At 38.5% G+C, this 5,594-nt stretch overlaps 1 long non-coding RNA gene across 1 annotated transcript; it reads left to right on the top strand.

Moving 5' to 3' along the window:
- The first annotated feature begins 3,870 nt into the window (after positions 1–3,870).
- On the top strand, positions 3,871–5,371 carry LOC115427159 (uncharacterized). The gene is made up of 3 exons (XR_003936442.1): positions 3,871–4,096; positions 4,192–4,193; positions 5,357–5,371. It is a non-coding gene; the product is annotated as an uncharacterized LOC115427159 (long non-coding RNA).
- Positions 5,372–5,594: the final 223 nt, after the last annotated feature.

The following is a 5,594-nucleotide window of genomic DNA, read 5'->3' as shown; positions in this document are numbered from 1 at the left end:
ACACATATTAGGCCTGTAACGGTATGAAAAAATTTTCAGTTTGGTACGGGAAGAAAGAAAACCCCTCAAAATGTCTGTAATGCGTTTATGAATTTTTGAACATTCTTCCCCCAATTTTTGGAGACAATAGAATATAGAAAAACAGGAATAATATAATTCTGCTGCTCTAAATCAAATAGAAAATAAAATATTACTAAATGTATTTTAAACATTCGTATTGCACTTTTCCCTGAAAGGGAGTTTTAAACAAACAACAAAAATCTAATCACATTTCTGTCAGTTCACATTCTGCTTTAAAAAAAAAAAAAAAAAAAAAAAAAATCCACATGAAGTGCAACATTAACACAAGAGAGCAAACTGGTATTCTGTTTAAACAAACTGAAGAGCAACTTTCACAAATAAATTAACCTAATTATTTATTTTAGGACAGATAAAGTGTTTAGGCCACTTTGTGTACTTGTGTGTGTGTGTTTGTGTGTGTGTTTGTGTGTAATTTGTCAAAAACACAGTGGGGGGATTTCTTTTTTTTTTGTCGGCGGGGGGGGGGGCTTGTTGTCTTTCACCTGAACGTGTACTGATCCCAAACAAGACTGTAGTGATGGCGGAGGGTCTTCAGTCTCTTCCCTTCAGGCTGACATCATATTTGTTTTTTTTTTTTAACCTTATGGTTTTTTTCTCAACGTACTGTGCCGTTTCGGTACAGCTGTGTACCGAACCGAACAGGTGTGTATCGAAACGGTTCAGTACGTGTACCGTTACAGGCCTAATATATATATATATATATATATATATATATATATATATATATATATATATATATATAGTATATGTATATATATATATATATATATATATATATATATATATATATATATATATATATGCATGTTTGACGGGTTGAGTTGCAGCAAGAAAGCCATTGCTGAGACTTCAGAATAAGAAAAAGAGGCTTGCCTGGGCCATGAAACACCGCCAGTGGACTACCGAAGACTGGAAGAAGGTGGACTGATGAAACCTGCAACTGGAAGTCTTCTCTTCACAGTTGAAACTGAGACTTGCTTACTACGACCACTATTGAGCTGTGCTTGAAGCTGTTGTTCTGTGAGTCTCCTATCACTCAAGCTGTTGACTCTCAGAAACTTGTCTTCTGATTCTGTTGTGTCTTTGGGTCTGCCAGACCTCTTCCTGCCAGCATTTCCCCCAGTTTCTGAGCGCCTTTGGATGGTGAAGGAAACTGGACTAGCTGACACCTTGACTTTCTTGGCAATTTCTCTGTGGGAAAGACCTACATTTTTAAGTGTTATGACGGTCTGTCTCTCTTCTATCGTTAATTGCCTTTTCCTCTTTTCCATTTTTATAGTAACATTCTACTTTCTGCAGTACAATACTGTTGAAATAATGCTCACAACGGTATGGTACTAAAGTGTGTTCCAACACCACTTTTATGCAAACAGAGGGGGTTGGAAGGAATTAAGAAATGTTGGGATACCTGTAGGAATTGATAGCACCAACTTTCGAGGCTTGATCAACCTCCATTGCTGCAGAACTACTTTAACTGTTTAACCCATTTCTTGCTTGCCTTTTTGTATAATTCTGAAATGTACATTATTTTTCAGTTTTGTTTAACCTTACCTTTTTTTTTTTTTTTTTTTACCTCAGGCAGTTCACCGCTTACTTTTGTATCATTTCAAGCTGTTCATTGGACTTGAACTGCTTGAATTTCAATACAAAACTGGAAAAATTGGGATGTTCTAAAACTTTTGACCGGTAGTGTGTGTGTGTGTGTGTGTGTGTGCGTGTGTGTGTGTGCATGTATGTTTGTTTATTTATTTATTTATAAAGTGGAACTAAAACAAATAAACCCAGTGAGCTGCTGTGGACTAGTCTAATAATACATCCATGCTGACAGCTGCCGGCTAATGTCCATGTTTGTTTTGACACTAGAACGTGCAACAGCTCACAGGCAGTTAGTGCATTTGGGGAGGATATCCAGTCATTACTGACCAGTTGTTAAGTGTGTTGGTAAACTGACTGTTAAAGTTGTGCTGTCACATTATGTTATGTTGTTATGTTGTTGACTCTCAAAGACTAGCTAGACTGCTCCAGTTGGTGCTACGTCTGTATGTACAGTATGTTATGTCCGCTGAGTACATTTTCAGTTTTGTTGGGTGGCATCTGATGTTTTCAGGGTTTGAGGGTAGACCACAGTTATTATTCACTAAGATAAAAAGCCAAGAAAGGATCAAATAAATACAGACTCTACCAAGGGCCTTTCCTGTTTTTCTGTGGTCACCGTAGGGGAGGGTCAGATAGGACATTTAGTTTGCAATCTGCAGCATCACCACTAGATGCCACTAAAGATTACATACTACTACTGCTGTTTTAAATTATTTTTAGCTTAGAAACTTCACCAACACAACCAACACCAAATGCTTCCAACATTGGATTTACGTTGTGGAAGGTCATTTTAAAACACGTCTCAGGTGCACAATTGTGATTTAAGTATAAAACTAACTAATTTAAGCTCCTATCAAAAGCCAAAGGATATCTTGTTAATGCAACATAACTGACTCTGGAAAATAGGGTTATTTGCTCCTTTTGAGAGGAATGATGAGAAGTTAAATGTGCCATTGTGAAGCAAGACGCTTCACCCACCTTGCCTCCTCACTCACACTGGTGTATGAATGCGTATGAATGTTTGGTGGTGGTGGTCAGAAGCACAAAATGGTGGCCATGCTTCCATCAGCCTGCTGCAGGGCAGCTGTGGCCGTGGCCACAAACGTAGTTTACCATCACCAGAGTGTGAATGCGAGAGTGAATGAATAATGGATTAATAATGTTAAGTGCTGTAGCAGTGTTTTTCAACCTTAATATAATAAAATTCTCACTTTGTGCAGTAATCTACACCTGGCTTTTCTGCCTACATCCATAATAATATGCATTATATAGACTAAATGTCCTCTAAAATTAATGTGTATTTGCAACATAGTATAGCTAACTGTTACATGATCAGAAACAAATTGATTTTTAGCAAAAACAAATGTCTCTGTTTTGAATGTCTGGGGTTGCCAGAAATTTGTGATGTTAAAATTGGGTCACAAGCTAAAAAAGGTTGGGAACCACTGTGCTATAGAGATCTAATCCATTGTTATTATTTAAATAACACTTATGGCACAAGTTATCCAACAGATACATGATGTTCTGTGTCTATTATGTACTCTCAAACACACATTCTCTTAAAGACTGTAAACAGAAACAAACAAAAACCTCATGTTTTTTTTTTTTTTAACCATCTAGCAACATTTTTGTGACAACACAGGGTCAAGAGTTGGGCTTTAATACACTGGTTGGACTACTGTCCATCTGTTCATCTCATTCGACACCAAATGTTTACATATCTTTTAACCATGGTTAATCTGTTCATCATGGCAGCTGTATCATTCTTCCACCCTAGAGAAAGGCTTATTTTAACCAAAACTATGATATTTTCTTAATCCTGACCAAGTTATTGCTTCTTATGTGTGCTAACAAGTTGTCTAAACTGAACAACCAAATGTCATGTATCCATACCTTTTCATTCTGCCCATGTTGGTGCTTGATAAAGCGGTGCCCCTGCAGCCAGATAGCATTAAAATGGAAAAGATCATAGTTATAATTTGGCCAACCCAATCATCCTATCGTAATGGTATGTTTCAGCAAATCATGGATATATCTAATGTCAGTGTTGAGAAGTAAAAATACATTTCATATCCACATTTTCTACACAAGTACATATTGGGAATGTGCCAAACATCATCGTCATCATCATCATCATCATCATCACCATCAACAGATAACCACATTTTTACAGGGTGAAGGTACAGCGGGTCGTCCAATAACCGAAGGGTTGGCGGTTCGAATCCCACTCTGTCCTTGCTGTTTTGTCCTTGGGCAAGACACTTCACCCACCTTGCCTCCACTGTCGCTCACACTGGTGTATGAATGCTAATGAATGCTCGGTGGTGGTCGGAGTAGCCGTTTGGCATGAATTGGCAGCCACGCTTCTGTCAGCCTTCCCCAGGGCAGCTGTGGCTACAAATGTAGTTTACCACCACCAGTGAGAAGGGTGAACCTGTCCCAGGAACTGCTGCTGTACTTCTATAGATGTTCTGTGGAGAGCATCCTTACCCACAACATCTTAGTGTGGTATAGGAGTAGCTCTCAGGCTGACAAGAAGGCTCTGCAAAGAGTCAGGAAGTCAGCTCAGAACATCATAGGAGTCCAGCTGTCCTCTCTGTCAGACATCTATAACAGCAGGTGTCTGCGCAGGGCCAGAAGCATCATCCTCGACGGTTCACATCCTGGACACAGCCTGTTCTCACTGCTGCCTTCAGGGAGGAGGTACAGGTCCATCCAGGCCCACACCTCCAGGTTTAGCAGTACGTTTTATCCAAGTGCAATACAGGTACTGAACACATTACAATGACAGTGCCTCACAAAGGACATATATTTAACATACGTCATAGTGTTCAGCCAGGGTCAAGTGCAATATATACTTAGCTCTACTGTTTTCTTGGTTGGTGACATGCCTGTTTTTATACTGTATATATATTTACACTTCTTTCTTCTTTAAACTTTTGCACTATGCACCACCAGAGAGTTGTCTCTTATAATTTCGTTGTACATATGTATAATGGCAATAAAGGCATTCTATTCTATTCTATTCTATTCTATTCTATTCTATTCTATTCTATTCTATTCAGTGTGTGAATGTGGGAGTGAGTGAATAATGGATCAATAATGTAAGTTGCTTTGGGTGCCTTGAAAAGCGCCATTATTATATATCCATTATTATTATTATGATTTTTGACTGCCAGTGGCCTATTGACAGATAAGTTAAGGCATTCACCTGATAGCGATGTGCTGTTGATCATCTGACTGCGACTCTGCTCTTCTCAATTGTATTTTAGTTGTCCCAAATTCACTTCAATATGCTATCAATCAGTTGTATGTATCACATGTATCAAAAGCCAGTGTGTGCTCAACCATCAGAAGCGTAGCAGATTTTGATGGTAGTCAATTAAAATCATGTTCATTGTATGACATAAACTTTGACCTACTTGTGGTTAGCACAATAGCAGTTAGCGATGAAACAACATGTAAACAAAACAATGAAAAGGAAATAATTCCCATCTGTGGTGCAATGGATAGCACTGTCGTCGCACAGCAAGAAGGTCCAGAGTTTGATTCCAAGACCAGGATCCTGTCTGTGTGGAATTTGCATGTTCTCCCCTTGTTTGCGCGGGTACTCTGGCTTCCTCCCACCATCCAAAGATATGCACTAGTAGGTTAATTGGTTAATCTAAATTGCCCGTAGGTGTGCATGTGAGAGTGATTGGTTGTTTGTCTCTATATGTCCAGGTCATTATTGAAAATGAGAATCAGTTCTCAACTAACTCAGCTGTTTAAATAAAGTGTCAGGCCAAAGTTTCCAAATCTTGTATATATCCATATTTTAAAGTTTTACCTGCCCTGCAAATGTTTTTTTTTTTTTTTTTTTTTTTTTGCCATTCCTCAATTGGCAGGAGGTTATTGGGATGGATGGCAGATGTACC

The sequence above is a fragment of the Sphaeramia orbicularis genome, chromosome 10 (genome assembly GCF_902148855.1).
Source record: "Sphaeramia orbicularis chromosome 10, fSphaOr1.1, whole genome shotgun sequence".
Taxonomy (NCBI): domain Eukaryota; kingdom Metazoa; phylum Chordata; class Actinopteri; order Kurtiformes; family Apogonidae; genus Sphaeramia; species Sphaeramia orbicularis.
This window is presented reverse-complemented; position numbering and strand designations above follow the sequence as displayed.